Source organism: Anser anser (genome assembly GCF_964211835.1).
Source record: "Anser anser genome assembly, chromosome: 18".
Lineage (NCBI taxonomy): Eukaryota > Metazoa > Chordata > Aves > Anseriformes > Anatidae > Anser > Anser anser.
The window spans coordinates 7,391,821-7,417,619 of NC_139739.1; the positions used below are offsets into that span (position 1 = coordinate 7,391,821).

At 49.6% G+C, this 25,799-nt stretch overlaps 1 long non-coding RNA gene across 1 annotated transcript in view; it reads right to left on the reverse strand.

Annotated features, from left to right (window-relative positions):
* LOC310883514 overlaps positions 1–25,799 on the reverse strand; it is a 142,150-nt gene that overhangs the window by 76,564 nt on the left and 39,787 nt on the right. Inside the window, exon 3 of the long non-coding RNA XR_014573576.1 lies at positions 16,801–16,921. This is a non-coding gene — a long non-coding RNA (uncharacterized lncRNA). The remainder of the gene's footprint in view (positions 1–16,800; positions 16,922–25,799) is intronic.

Genomic DNA, 25,799 nt, shown 5'->3' on the forward strand with positions numbered 1-25,799 from the left:
ACAGGTGTCATCCTGGGGCACTGTCGGGCTCCTTTTCCCCCCAGTCTGGATCTCAGCCATCACCCAGCTCTGCCCCCTGAGCAAAGCACGGTGTGTCTCATGCTGCAGCCCCGCCAGACCTTTGGTATTTGGATCCGTGCAAGTGAAGATTCACACTTCTTTCCACCTACCAGCCCCGAGAGCCTTGTACTCAAAAATAGAGGCAATACTGTGACTGGTATTTTTAGAAAGGGAATGCATATGTAAATTATTCCCCTGAAAATGTCTCTGTGCGTCAGACTCTCCCCTGACTCAGAGAACATCCCTTCTCTTTTCCTCAAGTACGCACTGCGCACAGCGGAGCTGAACATCTCGGGGAGTCTGGCAGCCACGAAGGTTGCCGCAGAAGTGATTCATCTCCCACATCTTTCACAGCTTCGGGAAGTGGTGCGAATTCCTCTGCCCCCGGCCCCGGCTGCTTGAGAGCTCCCCGACTTCTCTCCGTTCACGTCCTCGCACGGCGCAGCGAGGAGCGGCGCTGCTTCCCTCACCCCCGCGTCCCAGCCTCCTGCTGCTGAGGCCGCGGTCCAAACACCTCCCGATGGAGGCCTGGAGGCCGCGGCATGGTATGGTTGAGCAGCAGTGAGGAGCCCCAGCAGCTTCCCTCATGGACCACCCCGAATCAAGACCGGTGCCGTGCCCTGAGCTGGGGAATTCAGCCGGCAGGCATCTCGCTGGTGCCCTCCGCTTTGCGAAGTAAACAGCCCCGTCCCCAGCGCTGCGTTCGATCGCTGTCCAGAAGCTATTAGGAAGCTAATTAAAATGAATAGATCACTTAAGCATTCAGAGTTCATATCACATTAATTCAGCAGCGCGAGATACGGAGAGAAAGACAACGGCTGAAGAAAAGGCCAAGGACGATACGGCAGTGTTCCTTGGTGTAGGCTTTTTTCACCCTTTTCTTGTAATGCAAAAGATAAGCCTGTCTCCTGCCTTATCTAGATACATTTGTAAAGATTAAAAACATGCTTCTTTTCCTCTGCATTCTGCTGTAAATGATTATCCCGTGGTGTCATTAAGCAGGGCGCTCTGCCAGCCTCGGGGCTCTGATTTAAGCCATAAAAATGGGGAAATAGGGAGTGAAACCTGCAGCTGCCTGCATGGGACCAGCCGGGACCCTGCCACCCCTGCCCTCACAGGCGGGCGAGCAGCAAACACAGCCTCAGCTTTGCAGAAAAGGCTGGCCGCAATGCCTGCACCAAGAGGGGAAAGAAAGAGTTTTCTTTTGTATTTGCATTAGCTGGGAGTAGGGCCGACAGCAGCTGTGCAATGGGGTAGCTCCCAGCTTGGACAGCTCGGTGATCTTACATCCGAAAACCAACTTGTGCAAGGCTACCAGATGGGAGCAGCAGTCTGCAAAGCCTTGGGCAGAACCCTTGGAGGTGGCCCCACAGAGAAACCCCAGTCCCCATGCACATCCCAAAAACCCCACTCAGCAAGAGCGATGGGATAATGGAGTCAGATAGCTCAGAGGATGGGAAATGGGATCACACGCTGTAAAAAAACACTCCAAAGAATAGCTGTTGGGTATCCTCAGGGCCAACCCTGCAGTCTACAAGACTTGGATTTTCTCTGCTGCTAAGACCTGTTAGCAGTGGTACAACGCGGAGCGAGAAAAGAAAATTCAGGAGCAGCTGCGATGCAGCTGCCCACCTCTCACCAAAGGGTTTATGTCGCCTTATCACTGCAAAGTCCCACACTTTGTGTCTCTTTTAAAAACTGACACTGCAGGCACCTCTAAGTTTTCTGTCACTACCTGAAAATATTCGTGGGTCACAGAAAGTCAGCTATAGGCAGCCTGCTGGAAACCATGTATGTTTGTACCCTGAAACCTGCGGGCATTGTCCTGCCTCTTGGAGCTCTTTAGCTTAAGAAAACCTAACCTAAGGAAATGCATTGCTTTGTGACATTCCAGAACAACACAAATTAATGTATTGGTATTAAAAGACCATGAAAAATGGGGTTAATTACAGAAACGATGACCCTTATGTACAGCAGCTCAACCATGGGCTGCTACCATACATCATAACATTAGGAAGAGCCACTTACTGACACAAAACAGCAAATAATAAATAATAAATAATAAATCTATCAACCTAAATTGAACCTTGTGTAATGTCCTGACATAACATAGATTAATTTGCCTAATTCATCATTCGTTAATCCTTCATCCCCAAGCAATGCACGTAAGTGCTCCAACAGTGACATCGGTGTCTATTCATGCAGCCATGGTGACCCAGGTGCAGCTATCCAGAAGACCATCAACCCAGTCTCCCACCCTTCACAAGTACAGCCAAAATACAGTCACAGCATTACAGTATTCTGCATGTAAAGGCTGGATTACACAGAGAGGATGAGCATTGCTCTTGGATTAACCAGGTCACAGCAAAAGTGCAGCTCCCGGGGCCACCTGAGGGGTTCGGCTGCGGGATACAGGATGCACAAGCTTGCAAGGGTCAGCTGCTGATAAGTGGAACATCCCATCTTCTGGCTTTACGAAGCCAGGAAAATAATGATCATGGTTTTATATCATCAGTAACTAAGACAATTAGACTAGACTAAGCATACTGTTTGCATTATATAAATAATAAATGCTAATATTCACTGGTAAAGGAAACGAGCTGTAAGACATACCAATAGATTTATACAGTGAAACTCACTGCATCAAAGCTTGCACGTTATAGTGTGGCCCTTGATAAAAGGAGTAAATTAAGAGGGTTTTTTGGGTTCTAAAAGTATTTTATCCTGGGGCTGCTCAGGGTTTTATAGCTGTAAGAGAGGTAATGCTCAAAACAGCAGACCTGGGGAGCCGTATGCGAAGACAGAGCAGAGGCAGATATGCCCCTCTTGCCAGAAGCGTCAGAAGTTGGCCATGTATTTGTGTGTCCATTGAGTGCAAAACGGTCCCGGAATAGCCACTGGCACTGAAGACCTCCCAGCTTTCTGCAGGAACCAGGAGCTGCTGCACCAGTCTCAGCCATGGCCGGTTCTGCCCCTGGGCCGGGAGGTGAAGGAGCGATCCCAAAACCGGTGCTGAGCTCTGCAGCAGGAGAGTACTGGGCAATGGGCAGGGAAGAAAACATTTCCTTGGAGCCTGGCGAGTGCCCGTTTCACTCCAGCCATTTATAATGAGCCCCTAAACGCTGTTACAGGAAATTTCTTCTCCTCTGGTACCATGGCACACTTCAGATGGACCTTATCAGAGTGAGCTCGAAAAGCCAGGACAACACACTTCCCTGCCAGCACTGGGGCATTGCTTTCGTCCATCTTCTTTAGTGGACTGAAGCAAAGGCTCTGGGGCAGTTGTCAGGTTATCCCTGGTTTCATCTGACCCTGTTGCTGGCTACACTCCTTCACAGGGCTGCATTGGGCTAACACGTCCTCCTGGCATGGCCCCTTTCTCCCTGCACACGTGGCCCTTCCACCCTCCCAAAACGCAGCAAGAGCAAGGCGAGCCCCTCAGCTGGACGCACTGGCAGCACCCTAACACCTCATCTCAGCAGGGAGAGCAGCCAGCCCCTTCTGGTCAACTCGCTCACGCACCCTCCCTACCCAGATCCACCCAAACTCCCAGGCTGGGGTAAAACTTTGCAGAAGATCCTCCAATTATTAAAGAAATGCAGCAACTTTTTCCCCAGTTCATACCGAGTGACAAGTTCTGCAGCAGCAGCACCTAAAATACCCCCTTATTAAAACCATTATTAGACACAAGAAGCATGTCTACTCCCACACGAGAGCTGGAAACCCATGCCTAATTTTAAAGTGAAAGCCAAGAAGCAAACAATGGAAATAATATTTTCCCTCCCCAAACAGATTACTCAAGTTGTTTCTCACTGCTATTGTCAAACCTAATTATTGTGTTCCTTGCAGCACCGCTTGCGTTCGCTCTAATTGTCAAGTGACACACAAGTGACACACAAGTGACACGCAAGCGACAGCGCCGGAGCTGCCACCAGACCCCGCAGCCCTTCTGCGCCCAGAACGAGCCCCCGAGCCCCGCTCAGCCAGCACCTTGCCGAGCAGAGAGGTGCAAGGGGACCAGGATAACACATCCCCAGGTCACTATCCGGATCCTAATTCAGAAATCCCAGTCCATTTTCTCCAGCTATCTCTTTACTCAGAAGAGCCCGACCAAATAATGCACCGACACACTCAAGCGTTATATACGGTTATCGCTATGTAAGCGAGTGTCATCACATTTAAATCACAATCTGGTCTGGCTTGGAGGTCAGCCCTGCTTTGAGCAGGAGGTTGGACTTCATGACCTTCAGAGGTCCCTTACAACCTAAAATAAACTATTTGGTGATTTGGTGACTTCTTTTGTTGACAGAAGTTTTCCATCAGCAGCCGCCACCTTCTAACAGAAGTTACTTATTGCAAGCCACGAGAAAAAAGGTTTAATAACAGGTACCTGCCACTTTGAGGATACTTTGGATTCAAAGCTTTAAGGGAGGTAAATACATTTAAGAGGGACTGCAACCTTTAAAGGCAGGCACACGATGCAATCCTGTAGCATTCAGCACAATGCCCGCACCCGGCTCCGGCACGGGCACGACTGCTTTTGTACGCACAGCTATTTGATTTTATAATGGCATCCAATTACCTTTCATAGCATGAGAGACAGGCTTAAATGCACTATTGTATCTTTTTCTCCAGCTGCTAACGTCCAGCTTTGCTTGCTGGGATCAGCACCCAGCCCTCCCCTCCCCGGGCACCACACAGCCCTGGAGGCAGGAGAGAGCCCAAGCACGAAGCATTAGCATGCGATTATCCCCTATTGATAAATGCCTATTGATAAAGGGCCAGGGCATCACCGTGGTGCAGAGTGCACCTTGCCAAGGCACCCCAGGAGCTAAATCCCAAGGAGCAAAGCAGCCCCACTTGCACCACGCATGAAAGCAGCCCGGCTGCTGTGAGGATCAAGCCGTGTTTGTGTCGTGCTTTGATGTTCCCAGGTGGAAGGAGCTCTAACGGCGCGGTGGAGTGTTGTTTTTACACAAGATTTATCAGCACGGTTAACACACCGCCACAGAGCTGCTATTCGAGCATGCCCTGAATGCTAATAGGGGCACACGAGATAGGCTGCTGCTGCTGCAGGTACATGCGAGCGCTCACCTTCAAAGAGCTCCGTGAACGGGGGCGCAGCGAGCCTCACCTCTGCCTCCCGAGGGAGAGCTCAGCTCCTCTTGGCCGGGACGGGATGGAGGTGCACAGGTCACGGATGGGCGCTGCAGATGGGCTTGTGAGGGCAAGGCTTCAAAAGGGATTTAAGTGTCTTATTTCTCACAGACCTCTGTATGGGCGTTGTACTGCCTGGGGGAGACATCATACTTAACGTTCGAGACTTTTGGTGGGTGAGGATGTATCTTATCCTGAGCAGAGTGGTTTCTCAATATTTAACAGCATGAGCTGCTCTATAAAAGAGAGTTCCAAAACAGAAGCTTTGTCAAATTTCAGCAGACACGTCAATGAACCCCCACTGATGTCCTAGGGAGATCAAACAGGAGGCTAGAAAAATACAGGGGAAAGCATTTGGAATCCTTCAGGGGAAAACTAGCAAAGTGTCATAGGACAAAAACAAAGCTTGATGGGGTATCAGGAGATCATCCTCTCTGTTCCTCAACATCTGAAAAAAATCACTTCAGCGTCTTCTTTTAGAAGTCACAGACTACCTTGTGCACTGTTGGCGTGATTGTGTCATTTGCAAATCTTTCCAGTATTTGGATTAATACTATTTTTTCTCCTCCTATTTCTTTGTTCAATTTCCTGCATGATTTCTCTCTTCCCTGGTTGTCTTACACGCCACCCTGTGTTGTCTTGTGAAGACTCATGGACCAGTAGCAAGGTTTCACCTACCAAAATCATGTGCTACGTCCAAGCCTCCCACACCAGACCAAGACAAAATGCCTTCAGCAACCTCCCCATCACCCTCCCGTCCATCCAGCAGCTCAGCAGCTCCCCAGCTCCACGCTGCCATGGATCGTCTGCCTCACCTCAGTCACTGTTAACAGGCACCCTCTGACACGGCCTGGTTATATGCTTTTAAAGACAGAGCAACCCTTAATATATCCCTTGTCAAAATACACCCAGACTCATCCCAGCTTTGCCTGGAAGAAAGAGTAACAAAAGCAAGTAGGTCTCACTAGGTTTGCAGAGAGAGATCTCATGGAAATATCGGAGCCCTCCCCAGATCTCTGCGGACAGCATGTTTTACACATCCAGCTGTGCTGTCAGACAGAAAAGCCCAGCAATTCAAATAAGTACTGCGCCTCTAATCCTTCCAGCTTACTACCCTGCCCCAATCAGACTGCATCCTGAGCTACCCTGTGCTGTGGAAAGGCTTATTGCCACCGGAACAGGAGCCAAGGCGGTCTGAGCAGCCTCTGCACAAAGTCCTCCTGGCCTCACCCAGAGCCAACCCCACCTGCCCCACACCTCAGCACAGCACTACAGGTACCAAACCCTGCACCCACCAGCGTGCACATCCCTCGGGATGACACCGGGGGGGGGGGGGATTTTCACATCTGGGCAGGTGTAGGCAGGCATTCCCACGCCCTTCTCACACCCAGCCCATCCAACCTCCTTTCTGAACCCCTGGAACGGAGATCCTGCATGGCTCGTATACACAACTAATGCGCAGAAGTCTGTTTTTTGTTTAAATAGCTGTGAAAAGCACTGTGTGTGTTTTACCCAGAGATATATTACACTTGATTAGGCGGTGCGCTGGAGCGCGAATGGTACAACAGGAGACGGACGTGCTTAACTAGCGGTTTCAGCCTGCGCGCCGGTATCGGGAGGTCAAGGGAAAGATTAACTATATCTGACTGCCGTGTCAAAACACTCAATTGGAGCATTTATAAACCCACAGAACTAGTTGCCTCAGTCGGTGGAGCAGATTTATTTCCCTCTGCATAGCTGCCTCGAAGCAAACCAGGGCAGTTGCCTGGCCCTTCTTGGCTTTCGGCTCCTTGCAAAGAGCAAGGAGAGCCAAAACACCCAGATCGAGCCACGCAGGCTTCATCGGCTGGCTAGCGTCTCCAGCCAAAAAGGAAATGTGGGGGGAAAGCCAGTGATTCTCAGTCACTTCCACTTATGGCTGATCACAGGCAGGTAAGCTTCAGCTCAGGAAGTAGCCCAAGTCTCATTTTAAGAGAGAAAAATTAATGTTTCCCTGCTTCTCAACAGATGTGACACATAAAACTTTTCTACCCACAAGGATTTTCAGTGTAACAGTCCTACTTCTCACATTTTAGGGGAGCTTATTATTATTATTATCATTATTATTCTATAATCCTACAGAAGGTGTTTCTGCTGTTGTGCAAAACAAGTTGGAGGAGATGCCTACAGAAAGCTCCCCAGAGGTGCCCTCCTGTTATCAACATCAGCAGCCTTTCAGCACACAACAACATCATAAATCTGCTATTAGGTTTCTAACTGTACATACACCTCTTGGGGCACAATAATCCTTTTTCACCTCGGTACAAGTCTCCAGTGAAACAAACTGAGCAACACCTGGTGTGAGCGTACGACCACAGCATGTAGCCACTGATGGCCAGTAATGAGAAAACTCAGGCCAACTTTTTTAAAAAAATAGATTATTTTGAGGTACATATTCCTCCCTATTTTCTCTGTGGTTTCAGCATCAAGGTCGATATGTTTAGGTATTTCAAACATGTAAGGAGCAACTTTGGGTCCAGCGGTAGGACTGGTGCATCTGAGCAGCACCACACCTAGAACAAACCCTGCAAACACTACTTCCCAACCCATCCCAGGCCACACAGACTCCCCAGCACAAACCAGGGGGCTCCTGCCCCCCAACCCATTGCACAGCACAGGCATGCCCACCTTACCCTGGCAGAAGACAGCAGTGGGACTTCTCCACTCGAGTTACAGGAATGTTTCTGGGTTGGGGCTGTCTGGCTAAACCAGATGCTCCATCACCCTGAGCTGTGCTGCAGGGGTGCAATTTTGTTTTTAAGCTGCACTTAGCAGCGTTCTGACTTGCAGGTTTCACTTTTTAATAGTAAACACATTTTGTAGGTGCCAGAGAACATTTCAAAGCATTTCAGTGGAGTCCTTTTACCTTCACAGCCTGGGGGCATATACACTGAAACAACAGCTGAAATCCAATTACTGAGGAATATTCTCAAGTGCATTTCCATAGGTAATTTGTTAGTCTGTTGGAACATGCAAAGTGATTTCTCCCTACTTCTTGACGCTGTACCTCAGCCTCCTTGGCTGAAGATTTCCATCCAATGGCATAGCCACCACCACTGAAAAGGAATCCGCATGGCTTCCCTTCTCTCCAGGGGGAAACCTGCCATCCAGAGCACATCCAGCACCTCCCAGGGCCCAGCCCTTACCCGTGACTTGACAAAAAACAGCAGCCAGGCACACCGAAAGCCCTGCCACTACCCGAGCTGCTCCTTGCCCAATCAGTTTGATGCATAAAGACATAAGAAGCCTAAAAGTATTTTTCCTTCAGCATCCTGTTTATTGATTTAGCAGAGAGCTGACACAGATGTACAGTTCTGGAGACAAGCTGTAATGCAATCCCTTCATCTGCTGTCACTCAGGATCACGCAAGCTGGCTGCTGCCTGAAGGCGAGGAGTGGCCACCCTGCTCATTTTGGGGCTGCCAAACACTGCAGCCGCTCACATGGCCCTCATTAGGGAGGCACCCCCAGCCTACTGCAGGTTTAAAACAGCTGCCAGACACCAAGGGAGAAAGCTGCAGAGCACATCATCCACCCTGTCCACAAGTCAGCATCGTCACCCACCGGTGAGATATTGCTGGGAACGGGTCTGTTTGCAGAAGGAGGGGAGGGGGAATTAAATAGGCAAAGTTTGGGTCAGAGTGACAAGGAACGTAATCAGAAAAGAGCACAGATGAAATGCAATGAGTTCTACAGATAATTCAGGGCAAATTAAAGCATCTGAAATCCTACTGAGAGCCACTGATTTGGAATTATGAAGTTAACTTACAGCAATCATTTTCTATATGAAAGCAATTACGGATGGGTTAAAAGCTTCTGCTATTATGGATTGTGTATGGCTGCCACAGAGGGTTCAGTCTCCCCAGATGAAATTTTAGCCTTCATGAAAAGCCACTATATCCTGTATGCCAAATCTTGTTCACCCATCAGAAAGTCATTGAGCATTATCCATTTTATTAACCAATGCAAATGCAAACACAGCCAGGGAGAGGTAGATAGGGAACATCCTGCTCGCCAATAAGACATACACACACAAATCACCATGGTTCACTTCCCAAAATAATCACACAAGCTCAAACACACAGCTGTGATGAATGGCAAATTTCCAAGTCTTAATGCATCAGAAAGCAGAACTGTTGTTTGAAGTGGTCATCTCTTGAAAGAAAGGGAAAAGTCAAGGGAAAGCGTGGGAGAAACCTGCAAGCACGGAGCCACCCCCAGGAAAGCCTGGCAGGAGATCCACCAGCCACGGTGTCACAGCCACTGGGCAGATGACAACTGAACTCACCATCCATAGTGAGATGAAACCACTCAGAGGGTTTGTCCACAACCTGTGCCCGAGGAGAGGCAGCCCACCTTCTGGCCAAGGCAGTGGTGGAAAACATCAGCCTGTCTTGTGGCTCACCTTCACCAGGAGGAGTAAAGGGGTCAGCTGGGGTCTGACGGCACAGCCCTACCTGGGAGGGACAATCAACATCTTCTCCATCAGCCCAGAGCCAGCTTCTCACCAGCCTCGCTGCCTGCACCAGCCCTGGTCCCAGGTTTGCCCAGCTCACAACCAGAGCAGATGAAACCACTCACCCAAACAAACTGTTCTCCTGAGCCTCTTCCTTCGTTTTTCTTAATTGGGCTTTATTTCTTGTTTGGTGGTTTCTGTGCTGTTAAGCAAGTTCACAGACCTTGTTTCTGGAATGACAATGAGGTTTTGGTTGAGATGTGCATGGTGATGAGCTGAGCATGCAAGGGTACATCTATTGCATATCTTCCTAGAGGAGAGTCAGAAAAAGGGAAAGAAGGGGAACCCACCAGAGACCTGCTGGAAACCAAGTGCTCACACACAGGTGATCCGTCAGTAGGTGCTATAGTGTGAATATTTGGATTCCTCCTGCTGCAAAGGAGGTGACAGCAGGGGAAGGACGAAGGGACAGCCTGGCTCCTGGGCCAGCCCCTAGCAGTTTGGTGAGGCTAGCAGGGCAGGGAGGCTCTTGCTCTGCACCAGCCAGGCTGGCAAGGGAATCAATACAAGATGGCCAGTACAGGTCCATAATTGATGTTAGCTACCAAGTTTTATTTATTATAACTCAGATGGTTATAATAACAGGGCACTGAACTAAGCAGCGTTGGAAAGACAATGAGAAAGCAAAACTTGCTGCATAATGCACACGAAGGAAAGCCACAGTGTTGACAGTAAGAGCTAGATGCTGGTTAGAGAGGTTGAAGGCAAAAATCCTCATTGGATTCAGCAGTGCCCAGACTGAATCCTAACAAGGAGACCAAGCTGCTTCTCATTACAGCGAGCCTCTGCTCCCTTTTTCCTGGCAGCCCCCCAAATCCTGCTCCTCTCGTTCAACCCAGGCAGAGATTTTTTAGCAGGAGGGCTCTAAGCCTGGCCCCAAGGTTCCCCCAAAGGCATTTCTGTGCCCTTTTCAATTACATTAATGGAAGAATGTCTCTAAGCATGTCACATAGATACGCCCAGGTAAGTGATGCCCAGGTAAGTGATGCCAAGCACCCTCATGGATTCCCCAAGGCCATGGAGAAAGTCCATGGCAAAGCCCAGCTCTTGCCACTTTCCACAGCCAACATAATTCTTCCTGCAGCTCCTGGCCTTTGGGCAGCTTTTTGTGCTTGTTCCCTGCCCGGGTTCCTGAACCAAAGGTAAAGGTGGTAAGTGGAACAGATTTGCACTCCTAGAAATCCTGTGCTTAGATGGATTTAGATCCAAGAATCCTCTTTTCCCATGCAAAAAGCTCACTTCAGAGAGATCTTTCAGGGAGGGATCCCAAAGGTGGCCATAAAAAATGGAAAATGCTCACTGAGAAGCAACAGGAAGACAAACCCTACCCTTTTCCCCTTGAGCTCACCTTTTCTATGAAAGTTTCCCATGGCATACACAACACAAGAAATTGCACCTATTTAGCACTATTGATCCAGCTTACTTCAGTAACAAACCACATTAAGTTAAAATCAATACCAGCCACTCTTAAACTGATTTAGGAGTGTCCACACAAAGGGGCTCACGCCAATTCAGACAGATCTGTTTTGTAACCAATTTAGTTAAAACGTGCGATCCAGGGGTTGAGCTGTGCTCTGAATGACTTAAAGGCATTAACTCAAGTTTCATCGATAGCTCCCAATGGGGAGGACACCAAAGGCCAAGAGTCGCTGACCAACATCCATCTTTCTTGGCAAAACGTAAGGTCTCCACGGTTCCAAAAGCCAGAGACCTGGGGAGAAACCCAAAGACCCGGGGCTAAGCTATTTCTGTGGCACAAACTTTGCATCAAACAAATAAAATTAAAAAAAGAAAGGTTCTTGAGCCATACAGATCAGAAAGATGCATTTTTATCCCTCTCCCTGGAATATTTACTCTGGGGCTGCATGAATCACAGACAGCTTTGCCCACCATAAATCCACCAGTGCTGTGCTTTGCAGTTCATTTTGCTGCAGCATCAAAGCAACCGAGGTTAGGAGATGTAACATGAGAGAGGGTTTCTGAGTGCTGTATATCACAGCAGCCTGGTTGTGTTTTGACACCGTTTGCTGGTTTAATATCTAAGGGTCTGCGTGTGTGTGGAAGAGGCTTGAGGTGAGCACCAGGGAGTGAAGCACAAATTTTATCATACCCCATGACATCATAGCATCACAGGCTGCCCTTTGAGCTGGGCTGTAAATCTGCTTAACAGGAACAGAGGAACAAGGATTCTTACTGCAAATGAGATGAGGCTTTAACGTTTAATCAAGTGAAAGCTCAGGGGTCTCCATCAGATACCAGCCCTGGCAGCTGGTGGACAGACCACAAGGAAACCATGTTGGGTGCTGTCCCCTTAACTGCTGACAAACCAAGGGGGAAAAATAATAATTGATTATTATTTAAGGCTTGAACTTCAGAGGGAAATTTCATATAAACTGCCCTGAATAAGTCAGGACATCAGGATTTTTGAAGCAAAAGATTTTGGCCTCAGCAACACCAGTTAATCTATGACAGAGCAGAGAAGAAGGCTTCCCCCTCCCATACTTATTTGCTGGGATATAAGAAAAATGAGACCTGTCTGGAGAGATGGGCACAATGAGCAAGATTCCAGCACACTGGACATCAAGAAATCCTTCAGTGAAAGAAGATAGTTCTAACTCTAGCTGTCATAAAGATGAAAAAAATAATAAAGCGTTGTTTGATTTTTAAAACCAGAACTTTATGGATGTTCCTGGGTTCACAATGGTAACAGGGCATGGGAGAGGTTCCAGGGCACCCACCTGGTACTGCGGGGCCAACAGGGCTAACCTCCTGCCCAGTCCTTCCACCCAAGTAACCAATACTTCCACCTCTACTCCCCACAAAGCTCCCTGCTCATTTATTCCTCCCCCTGCCACCTTTCTCCCCACTCTCCGCCTGAAGCCACAGGCATCATTTCTCAGCCTTACTCATTACCTTGGGAAGCCAGGATCAGCCAACCCACTAAAATTCCTCTGAAAGGCAGAAAACGCCACACTTCACTACTGCTCATCCACCTACAAAATGTGCATGTTCAGGCATCTTCGCTCCTAAGCTCTTTTTTAGAGCCTGCCATTCAAAAGCGGTTTGGGGTTTAAGTTTCAGGCTGTAATTCTGCAGAGCTTTGTGATGTTCTGGATACCTGGGAAAGGTTTGCAAATCCTTTTCCCTGGTGTTACCAGGTAATAATTTGTTGCACAGAAAGGTTCAAGAATCCTACTTAGGTTGCTGAATTAAACACAGCACTGTTTTAGGAACTGAGTTGAACCATTTTCTCCCCTCCTTTAAAGCCTCGGGCACTCTAGCTTTAACCTTCTGTTTCATAAAAATTACAAGAATGGGTCTTTTCCCAGAGTGAATAAACAAGGCAAAGAAAACATCTTCCCTGCTTCGCTGTTGGGTACAGAGGCGAGGCAGGATGAATCCCCGAGCCCTGGGGCCACCAAGGCAGCAGGCACTCGGGTCACAGGAGCCAGGCAGGGCTGGCGCATGCTCCCCCAGCTCCAGGGGGCAGGATTTCCCCAAAACATGGACCAGCCCCTCTATATCTGCGTGTTTCCCCATTAGCTGCTGCATCCTCACACTGGAAGCAAACCCATACGGGAAGAGCAGCTCATGCCTTTCCCCGAAACTACACTAAAAGCCCGATTAGCATGCAAAAGGCTGGCTTGCTCCAGGGAGCACGACGGAGCTGGGAGGGCTGGCATCTGTCACCGGGTTTAATATTCATGCTGAAAGACAGAGCCACCACTGTGATGTCCTATGACAAGTTTCGGATCAAGAACTCTGACTATGGGGCCCTGATTGCCATCAGGATGGTATCGGCCAGGAAAGCCAGCACGCATCCCACGCGGCCATTTGAGGTCCTCCCTGCAACAGAGAACTAAAGAAAACCCTACCTGGTGGGTGCTGTGGTGCAGGGAGACACGGATGAAGAGGCTTTCTCTGGTGAGCACGCACAAATTAAACATTTTCCTGCCCCCAAAGCACTGGTCCCTGTGGCATCCCCATGCAGGACGTGCATGGGAACGGGATGCTGCTCAGGGACAGGACCACCAAGAGGGTCACGCTGGTGGTGAGCACAGCAAGGCAGCTGGTGTTGCTTAGAGTAGTGATACGTGGAGAACAAGAGTTAATGAACCCACACCCTTATCTGCACAGAGCCCACATCTGGAGAAGCTTTTACCCCTGTGATTTATATCTTCAGTGGCAATTGCTAAAGCCACACGACTATTTAAGAGCCTGCACCAATGATGGTGAGAAGGTGGCGTTTAGTCCTTCTCGTCTTTGAGCACAAGTGGGTTTTTGCAGTGCCAGATGCACTTTGCAACAGGAAGACTTAAAACCCAGTTGCAAAATACACTGGGTGCAGTGAGAAGAGACGCATTTGTTTCTCCCGCCAGCTGATGGGGGCAGCAAGGCTCCTGCCACCCCGCTGACTCTGCTTGCTCTGCCCCTGCTCCCCCATGCTGCACGGGACACCCCCGCGGTGCTCCGGCACAAATCCCCACACATGGCCCCCGAGCCCCCTTCCAGCCTCCGTGGTATTTACAGCCAGCCCGTAATTCTGTTTGGTTCTTGGAAAATGCCACAAACCGAGTCATTTCTGCATTATCCCTGCAAAAGCAATGACAAAATAAGAAAAGAGATTGGGGTTTGTGGTTTCAAAGGCAGCGCTTAAGTGCCTATCGACCACATCCTCACAGCCCTTTCTGCTCTACATCTCCAATAGAAGTTAAATACGTCTGAGCCTTCCTGCAGTCCCCTCACAGCCAAATCTCACCCAAAGCAAACAACACGTTTTGAGCCCCAGGTCAGAAGGAAAGCCAGGGATGCTCCAAGGGTCAGGGTAAGGGGGGAGGAGGGAAGGACGCCCCTTCTTGCCATGATACTGCCACGATTCAGGAAGGCAGCGCAGAAGAGGTTGCAGGAGAGGCAGAGGCTGTGCCTGCTGTCCCCAGTTAACTCTCCCAGCTCTGCCCTGGCTGCCCCAGCCTGCCGGGCATCCCTGGAGGCCACGAGGGCTCATAAGCGCCCTGGCTGTGAGTCAGCAGCCCAGCGGAAGGCAGCAAGCAGCTCAAGGGCGCCTGCTTCTATCTGCAGCCCTGCCACTGATTCAGCGTGAGAGATTAAGAAAGTAGCTTTACCACATCCTGGCAATATGGGGATTTAAAAAAAAAAGAGACATTTGTTTAATCAGGATTTGCAGAGCACTGAGATACCCTGGCACCAGTAAGTGCGGGCTATCACCACCACACGCTGATCGCCAGGTGACCAGGTGCACGCAGCACAAGGCTCTGTGCCTCGGTCACAGCCCCGATGTGTGCTGCTGGAGGTGCCACCCTACCTGTACAACACTCCGCCCAGGGTGTGAGCACACCTGGGACACGCGGCAGGATCAGGCCTTTGTGGTCATCCTTGGCTCGCTGGGCTGATGCGCCTTGCACCAGAGGCTGAGCACCAGGGGAAGCGGAGTTTCTGCCGCTGTCCTACCACAAAACTAAACCATGGCATCTTCTCCCCCTTACCTTCTAAGCAATAACCATGAGAGAGAGGATTTATTGCTTTTTAACAAGTGCCACAGGACATCCATTTCATTAATTTACACAGGAGGCATGGGGGGGCAGTTCAATAAATTCTCCCAGACTATTGCTTTGAAACAAACAACCCTGCATACCCGGCCTGGGGATGTCACAGCAGAGGCTTTTATCCAAATGAGCTATGTTTGCCATGGAATGACTAAAATGCTTCAAGAAAAAAAAAAAAAAAAGGAAAAAAGAGGGTGGAGAGAGAAGCCGCTCCCCACAAAAGGCAACGTATCCCTGGCACATTGTTTGAACTCCCAGTGGCGTATTAAAAAAATAAAAATAAAACCCCTCTGAACCACAGCTGCATCCTCAGTTGCACTGCTGTGTTATTATAGCTCTGAGGGAGAATAGCATTTGCTCATCTTTTTCTTCTCCCTCCACCCAAGGAGGAGAGCATGTTCATTTCCAACACCACCGTTTAGCAGGCGGCCAGCACAGCTCCACGTCCTCGGGGCTGCAGGGAAAGAGGGGCTCAGGGGGGTGGCTTCAGGAGGGGACCTCTTGCAGTGCCTTTAGTGGCCAGGCTGAGCAAGGGAAGGCAGCGCGTCCCCCCCCCGGCACAGCAGGGCTGCAGATGTGAGCAGTGAATACGAAATCCTGCCTGAGACCGCAGCACTTCTACAACAATAGAAATAAATAGCTCCACATTTGTTTGTTTAGCTAGCTTCACTTGTGAGGGATTCGCTCTGTGCCACTGACGAGGACACAGGGATGAGAGGCAGGTGGCCCTGTAGACCCCGCTCCTGCTAACACCAATCCCTGCTGGGATGCTCGGTGCCCTCCCCACTGCAGCACCCCAGAAAACCCATAGGAGCAGCTCCAGCAAGGATAAAGAAACACTTTTGCCCCATAAAAAAGGATGCAGCTGGGCTGGGGCTGTCACAGTGCCTCTGAGCCCCTTCCTCACACAGACAGCTCACATCATCAGAAGCAGCGGCACAGAGACACTAAAGCAGCACAGGCAGAAGGAAGGAGTGGTGAAATGCCAATCAAGGTTACCCAGCTGGTCTACAGCAAAGCCAGAACATGAAGTTTTATCTACTGGCACCTACTGTAACACTAGTTTCCATTAGATTATGGCATAACGACTTGCTCTTTAATTGCACAAGCTTCAGGCTTCCCAGTTCACCTTTCCATTTCGTATCATTGCTTCTGCAGAAAGCAAACCAGAGGCAGCCAAATCCCAACGTGTGCAAACACATCCTTACCCTTGCCATCCAGAAGAACATATCAAACAAATGTGACATCAGTAGCTCAGGCACATACTGTTCTCTCCCCGTGCTAGCCTCTGCGTTTTATCAGGAACAAACCTTTCATTTGCACACCTATCTCCAAGATCCAGATCAGAGGCTTTGTCTCTCCTTGTGCTAAAAACACTGATAGGCAATGATGGTGAAGCTTGGAGAGCAAAACAAAAAGATGTAGCAGAGTTAGCTGATCCAAAGCTGGAGACAAACAGACTCACCTGTGCTCCAGGCCCAGCTGAGGCTTGTTTCAGGACCAGGATTCAAGCTGCAGAAAGTCAGCATCAGGTTGAAGGCTCCCAGTTCTCAGGAGAACCAGCCAGGCAGTGGGGAGTATCCAACCTGCAGGGGAGGAACACTGCTGCAAAACTTCCCAAAGCACACAGCTGCATTTTAAATGTGCTCCATGTGCCTCTTGGGAACCACTTCCATTTCCTCCAGCCCAATATACTCCTTTTCATGGTTTTGTACATCATTGCCAGAAAGTGAACTGCAGCCTAGACCCGTACGTGAGGGATTTTCCCCTTCAGGCCCTGTGCATCTTCCCTTGGGTCTTCACAGCTTGCGGGCACAGGCAGCAGCTCCTGTCCTCTGCAACCCCTGAAGGCAAACACTGAAGGGAGAGCTTGCAAGCATTTGTTTAAACAATTGGCAAATACACAGCTGTTATCAGAAAGTGTTCATTCTGATCTGTTTTGCCATCAGATAAGATGAAAAACAAAGGGGGCTGTTCAAGAGTGTACAAAAATACATTTTTGGCCAATAATTACTTTTTAAAGTTTCTACTTATAAAAAGGGAGGAATTCTTATTTATGAAGAGTTTTTTCCAATGGTTTTCCAGGACTTGTTTATAAAAGCTTCCCATGAACACCAATATTTCCACTGCCTCTGATTTCTACAGTGCCCATCGCTGCGTTGTCTGAGCACCTCATAAGTCCCAATTAACATCAGCCACCCCCAGAGGTAAGAGCAGATCAATAACCCCACCTCAGCTACAGGCAAATCCATATGGACACCTTGTAATACTACGGAGTGCTACCAGATCTGAACCCCAAATGGCTGTCTCTCAGCCCCGAAGTCAATCCTACTGATTTGTCTCCCTCCCCAACTCCTCCCCATGTTCTAACACTGATCCCATCACCACTCCCTTGTAACTTTTACTGGGCTGATCTATGTGGGAGCCATAAGATAACCAACTGCTGATACTCTCATCTCTCCAGCACAGGCTGGAGCACAGATGGATTATTCGGTTAGCTGCTATCACGCACACCTACAGCACGGCAAGGGGACAGACATCCTGATACAGAGCCTCACCCTTTCAGCTGCCCCAAAGCTCCTGCAAGATATCAGCTGGGATTTGACCTTGTAGCCCCTTGGGCACAGGGCACTCTAATGCTGCTTTTAGAGAGACAGCATTACACAGCCATATCATGCAAAAATAATACTAACAGTTATGTGTTATAAGCAAAAAGCAATGCGAGATTAAGACTACCCGTGCCTCGCCCTACAGCAGCCTCATCAGGGAGTTTCAGGCTCACAGAATTGCAAGAACATGGATTTATTCTCCCTCTGACCCTCCCAAAAGAGGGTGTCCTAGCTTATAAAGCCCCCTCCCCCCAAGGTAACATATGCTACCTTACTCTTTTCCATCCAGGCAATCACCAAAGCCTCATCCAAAGCAAGGGACCCCGGCCCACAGCCACCCCCCAGGCTGAGAGCTGACCCCAGGGCAGCCCAGAAATCCCAGCCCCCCAGCTCCTGCCAACCAGCCTGGGGCCTTCTTCTACAGCCTTAAGACGGAGATTGCCAGAACCTCTTCTGCTGACCACAGCCACCTGTCCCTGCTCTCCTCGTTCATTACAAACGAGATACACCCCAGCCAATTAGCTAATAATTAAACCCAACTTCCAAAGCTCAGGAGCTTTTAGGACCCCAGCTCCCAAGCTAAGTCGAAGCCTCCTTCCAGCCAGCCACCCGTGGGCTGAACTGCCGAGTGTGTTTGGGTCTCGGGGGGCTGCCGTGCAGTCAGTGCCCACCCTGCCCGTGGTCAGGCGATGCACGATGTGTGGGCTGTGAATTCCCCGGCCCCATGCTCGCCTCGCTTGCTGTTCTCCCCTTTTATTCCCTCCTCGCTGCGACAGATAAACACCAGCGCCAGCAACCAGAGCTCTTGGTCTCCTGCCAGAGTCTCTTCCTCCCTGCAAGTTGTCCATAGGGAGGTTTTGGACACCAGCCTTTGCTCTGCTGGTTTTTATTCCCAGTCCCTGACCTCCAGGCTCCCCAGCCCACGTGCAGCTCCGTGCCCGCTGCCTGCCTTCGTGGGACATGCGGTTTCCCTCACCTGCTCATTTGACAAGCTGTAAGCCTGCTGTTTGCTAAGCTTAGAGATTATTCTGCCAGCCAGGAAACCATGTGAGATCGGTGGCAAGACCTGAACTGAAAACAAAACTCGAGACAAAAGCGTTCAGAGAGGCTGCAAAACGGCTCTGATTAGCAGCAGGCGACAAAGAGGCTTTCACAGGCAGCACACGCTGCCCTCCGTTAGCTGTCAGTGCAGAACGAATTTGCTGAACTTGGGAGCCAAAGGAAAAGGAAAAAAAAGAGCTTGATTCAAAGAGCAAATCCTACCAAACTTGGGCTGGGAGGCAGGGCGGGGGGCGGCACGGCTGAGGCTCAGCCTCCGCTCCCTGTCCTCCAGCTGCCCCGGGATTGCTCCTCATATTCCTCCCACTGGAGCGGCACGTGGACGTGCAGTGACTCGGATTAATTGCCTACAAAAAGCAGCCAGCACTTCCCTGCTCTCCCAGCCCTTGGCCTGACAGCAGTGAGGGCGATGGGGCCGGGGTCCCTTTGGTGCCCGGGCTGGGACAGGAAACGGCTGCTGGTCAGCAGGACGCGAGGGCCCCGAGGTAAAAGCAGAAACGTTTTAATAAGAAATGTGCCTCTGAGTCACGATGCTCCAGGGACCAGAGTATTGCCAGGGCTTATCCACCAGCCTTGCTCGGGGACTTTCTTAAGGTCAGGATCTGGGCTTAAAATTGCCCATCTGTGAACAGAATAAACACTTGGTCATGTTTGCTCGCTCAGGCTAGAGGTGATTCACTCGTAATAGCTTTCAGAGGGAAAATTATGTGAGTAATACTTTGAGAAAGAAGGTATGAAAAATACAGAGAGGGAAATTTGTGATGTATTTAATAATCATCAGCACTCGCAGAATCATGATCCTCTTACAGAGCCGCTTCCAACACTCACAATTATTTGATTGCGCTGCTCTGGAGCGTGCTAACCCTAAAATGTTCAGCAAATACATTTGTGTCACTCAGTCCTATCTGTGTTTAGAGAGCATCTTGGAGCACACATTAAACACTTCAGCTGCTAAAGCGAGTGTCAGCTCTGTCCCAGGAGCCTCTGAAGTAAATGATGTCGTTAACCACATCACGGGAATACCCGTATTCATCTCCCAGCTCTCTGCAAACCCGGTTTGCAACACCAGAGCCGCAGGTGTCGAAGCAGGCACATTGGCACATCGGCACATTGGCAGCGGCTCGCAGCAGTTGAGTCTGGCAGAGTAATCGCAGCCTGATGCATCTGCCCGCCCATGTCCCACGCGATGGCTTCAAACGGGCAGCCAGAGGTACAAAAGCACCCGGTGCTGGGTTAATTCCCCAGGAGCAGTAGCTGAGGTTACTGCTGACAGCTTCCAGCAGCACCCATCTGTATGTCCCGGAGCCTCAGGCAGCAGCAGGGAGGCCGGGCAGGCTCCCCGTGGCTGCAGGGCTGTTGGGTTCCTCCAGCTCTTCTGGCCTCTGCAGGTACAATTGCTTCTTAGGAGGTGACCTGTTCTTACTAACATGTATAAAAATGCATCCTGCTCTCCCATTCCTTGTTTCCATACGTCTGTCTATGTTTTGTGCGGGGACACCGAGGGATGTGCTGTACTTCCAGCAGGCACTCTAGGAAGCTTGGCAAGGGCAGCAGGCTCTGGTTTTCCCTGGCCACCAGCATGGGATGAATGACTCCGCAAGGCAAGCTGCTGTCACAAACCTTCAGGGCAGTCCCTAGGGACAGCGCCTTGGAAGTGAGCACATGCAGGTATTCGGGTTCTGCTTTCCTGGGGTGGATGAAGAGTAAACAGGCTATAGGCAACTCCGAGAGGGCAAGCAAAATCTCTGGGACCACAACAGGGAGCTGGAGCCAGCTGAGGGTCGGTGATGCTTGTCTTCATAAACTGTGGGTCCGCGCTGTGCTCGGGGCCACCCTGGGTGCAGCAGCGAGATGCTCAGCTCCCAGCCTCCAGCTCCTCCTCGCTGCCCCTGCCACTTTGCACCAGGAGGCCTTGCTCACGCCACGCAGCACTAGGACTCCTGCCACGGCTGTAATGTAATTTTGCATGTGTTAATTTCATTTCTTGGCTTTGCTTAATATCAAGTTGTTATTCTGCTGAGATCGTAACCAGGAACGGGTGAAGCTGGTTCTGAGAAAACAGTCAAGCCCATGCCTTTCATTTCCCCTCTCCTCCCAGCTGCCGTGACCTTTGCCCATTATTAGAACCAAAATTGAAATAAGCCTTCTCTTTCTGAGGCTCTGAAATGCTCAGCTCTGAGTCAAATTTATGAAACAAGGGAACTGATTCAGACGGCCACAAGCTATTGTTTCAGTTCCACCTTAAAGCGGTTCCAGCTCTGTCAGCTCTTTTCTTTCCTCTTAAAATGTGACTGGGAGCAGCCCAGCCAGAGGCCAGCTGGCACAGGGAGCCCCCACCACCCCAGACCTTCGGAGCTCCTCTCCCTGCGCCGCCACAGAGGGGACAGATCCTGCCCATCGCCACCCCGCTAGGAAACCAGCACCGAGCTGGGAGGCTCTTGAGGCACAAGCTGTCCTTTGGAGCAGAGGGAGACCACTTCATGGTGCTGCCGGCTCCCAAAGCAGCCAGAGGCTGGAGCTTTGTCCCCTGGAGAAGTAAAGTCCCACTCGTAGGGCTGCACAGCTCAGTTCGCCCACCGCAGCACGCCTGCTGCCAGCAACCCCCACGGCAAACTCTGGCTATCAGTGCGGCTCGTGCAGCGCCTGGATGAGGACTAATTGCAGGGGTGTAAGCACTTTTTCCGATCTCGCCGTGTTTCTGAACCACAGGTTTGTACTGGTACAGCGACCTCGGTGCAGCCTCACCCATGCACACTTCTCCAGAGCAGGTAAGCCAAGCCCCAAGGGAAAAGGCTATTATGAGTCCTCTGAGTCACGGTTTGCCTTCTCCGGCTGTTCTTAAACCTGATACCGATCCATACTTCTGTTAAAAGCAGAAATTAAGCAGCTGAACAAGTAGCTGAGGAGGCACATTAAAGACTTCTTCATCAAAGGTGATTTCAAAATATTTTCCAACTCTGCCTTCTTTACTGTAAATACACCACCCAAGTTTCCAGGGGCCTTTGGGGTAAGAAGACTGGTGTTGTAAGGAAGCATTTGCTCTGCCAAAGCCTGACATTTGAGGAGCTCCTACTTGCAAAATAGTGCAGGCACCTGTTGTTTGTTTTGGCAATTCTGAAATCACAGCGTTCCCAGAGCCTCCACACAGGCACCGTCTGAGGGAGAGCTCTCGCTCTTGGTACTGGAAGACATCATGTTATCTAAATAAAAAAAATCCTCAAGGTTTCTGAATGGTTTAGCAAAGACCGTGTGAAAAGAAATTCTTTGCAACTGTTAAATCGCCAAGATTCAGGACCAAAGGCCAAAAAAGTTGTCTGCTCTTGTCTTCACTGGAGGGAAAGGCTGCTAGCCATGACTGCGCTGGCACAGCTTCTGGTCACAGAGGTGGCTGTGGATGAGGGAAGGAGGGATTTGCCTTGAACCTACCCACCCCTTAGGTGTTTGCAGCCATTGACACTCAGGACGCCGTTCATCTCCGGGCCGTGACGGGCTCCAGCCAGGATGACCACCCAGGTCTGGACATTGAGGGGTGAACCCAGCCCTGCCTGGCACTGGGCAGAACAGCCCACACCGCCGAGCAGAAAACTCCAGTGCAGACAGAGCTCACGGCAGCTCCAGAGCGCAGGCGTAAGGTTTCTCATCTCCTTAGCATCTCCCAGGCCACAGGCTGCAGCCAGTAGGAGTTGCACCCACACAACCTGTTGGCAAAAAATCCAAAACAAAACAACAACAACAACAAACAGATGCTACAAACCAAGGTTTAAAGCAACTAAGAGCTAGTGCTTATTCATATGCAAGCCAGCTCAGATCTGTGCTGGTGCAGGACCCTGGCTTGGGGCAGAATCAGGGACTCTGCATCAGGTAGGGGTGGTGGGACATCATCTGCAAGGAGGCTTGTTGTGCTCTTAGCAAAACCAGCAACCCCCTGGATGTTAGCTGCGGAGTTGTGCATGAAATAACAAGCTGCTGCCTTAACTCCCAGCTTCGCGCCCAAAACATGTTTGTTTTGTATAGCTTTTATGGAGAAAATTTTTTCAGACACCCAAGACAGTTGTGATTACTCACCTTAATGTTCAGCATTTATCCATATCTCTCTCATGGTAGTTAACATACACAAGTCAGCCAGGCTTAGCAAATCTTTGCCCTTTTCTACATTATTGATCTGACATTTCCTCTGGAGTATTTCAACTGAGAATTAAATTAACGCCGTATCTATGGACATTACCTAGTTAAGACGGACCAGCTGCACAGACTGGCACACCCTTTGCTTAGTCAATCACAATCTTCTTTTTATTAATTCATGAAATCTCGTTGTTGTTTCTTAAAAGTGGAAGATCCTATTAGTAATGCTAATGAAAACTACCAGACTCATTACACCCCGCGCTCTCCCGCTCGCCCAGAAAGAGCCTTCCCTGTCCTGCAGAGGCCTGGCTCTGCTGTTCCCAGGCAATAACGACGTGTTGTTTGCTTTTCTCCAGACACTTCCCGGGAGAAGATCTGCCAAGATATTAACTGTGCCTTGGCCACGAGCACCAGCCCACTGCTAAACGTGGGGCATCTCCAGGGGTCCCCTGGATCAGCCCTGTCTTCGTCCTGGCACCAGCAAGAAGGAAGCACGGCCGTGAAAGGCACCGTGTCAGCTCTTCCGCTCACTTCCCCTGTTCTCTTCTCAAGCTTAAACCATCAGGTTATTTCCATGGTTAAATATTCATTTTTCCTTTTGCTTTCATGTCATTGCAGTGCCATTGAAGGATCGGCTGAAAAAAAAATCAAATGACTTAGAGAAAGATTGTTTGGCTTGAGGAAGAGGTGTCCTCAGCATAGACTCAACCGCCTTCCCGGTTTTATAGGGCTTTCTTTGGTATTTAATAAAGATTGCTGTTCTGACGATAAAGAGAAACATCTGCTGCCTTGTAAGTGTCTGGCCTGCTTTAACAGCCTTTATGTTTCCTTCTTGAGAGAACAGTTTGGATTGATTAAGACTCAAGCAAGTATTTTATACTTTGATACATCCCCAGCTTGTTGAAATCTTACCTGAAATCTTTTAAAACAAAACAACACAAACCAAAATACTGCATTAGACGAAAGTCTGGAGGACACATGAAGGTCCAAAGACTTCAAAGAAGCACTTTCAAGGATGAAGGCTGGATCCAAAGACCTTTGTATTGCTCCAGCCACAAAAGAGGCCTTGGGATGGGGTCTGCACATTGTGCTGCACGCAGGCCAGGGCTTTGCTCCTGTGAAGCTCAGTGCTGAGGCCGAGTTTGTACGTGCAAACGTACAAAAAAAGCCTCATGCAGGCTAAGCAGGGGCAAGACCTTCAGGCTTTGACTCGGGCTGATCTACCCAGCCAAAGAGCAAAGCAGCCAGGAGCTACACGTTGCCAGACGGAGCAGAGATGTCATGGGAAGCAGAGAGTGCTCTAACTGGGGCTTTGGACTGGAATGAGATGGGCTTACAGTTTATTTACAGGAAAAACTGTAAATATAGAATAAAGGAAACAAATCTATGCTGATGCTTTTTATCACTTATAAAGCTCTGAATAGGAATCAGTGCAGACTTGTTGGCTCCAAGCATAAAATACCTCTAAGTAAAAAAAATCCTTAACACCACATGTATTGCCACAGGTTATTTCTCCATGGAATACCTAAAAAGAGGTTTTTGCTGTAAGATTTCACTCACTTCTTTTAAACTCTTCTACTTTGCATTTGCAAAAGGGAAATCTGCGATAGCAGATGATAAATGTTAATGTTAGTAAATGCACTGTGCTCAGTAAAGTCATGTCGCGTTCAGGCAGATGACTGCTCTCTGCGGAAGCGTCTCAGCGTGCAGACGAACCCCAACGGAGACAAGGCTTAGGGCTGGTTTGATGCTGGTACATTCTCCACGGTGCTGCTCTGCGCCCCACAGGGACCAGTCACGGGGCAGCAGCTGAAGCAGACGAAGCAGGAACACACAGCCTGCCAGCCCTGGCACCAACAGCTCACCACTTGAATAGCCCTGCTCAGCAAAAATAGGTATCTATCTTCTCCATTTCAGAGAGAGGGAAATGATGTGCTAAACTCCCCTGCACATCTTAGCTGATGCAGTTTGGGAATAATCCGCCTTCCTTCTGCTATCAAATGAAAAAAAATAAAATCCTTGCCTCCACTCACCCAAATCTTCCAGTCGTGTCAAATCAGGTGGTACGTTTTGTAATGTGGGCAAAATATGCACTGGGAATTACGCTGGGACCACTAAAGCCCTTCCACTTGCAGGATAAGAGATATGCTTCGGGCTCAGGTCCCTGGGGGTGGATGCGACCTCCCCCACACTGCCCAGCTACAGCCCCCTCCAGCCCTCGTGTGCTGACCCCCCCCAGCACATTGCCTCCCACCCACCGAGGGCTCTGGCTGGGAGCATCCTCACCCTCTATGTTTTATTTCCCGATGACTGCTCCTGTGTTAGCACGAGCATTTAATTCATTCCCCTCCTGTAGTTTAATTGCTGAAATTACGTTACAGGACTAGAGAAGGACACAAAGCACACAAATCAAACCCACAGAAACATCACGACATCCACCCATGATCCACTTCTCTTTGCAAAGAGGAAATTACTCCAGGTCAGCTTCTGCACAGCCAGTTTATTCAGCCAAGACAAGAGAGCTGTTGGAGCAAATAATTGAAGAGTAATACGATAAAACACAATATTAGCGATAACTGCCTTTACAGATTGGCCTTTGAATGAGATATGCTCAGTGCACCACACATGCCCCCCTTGCTGTCATTTTCTTGCTACGAACAGATTTGCTGAAGAT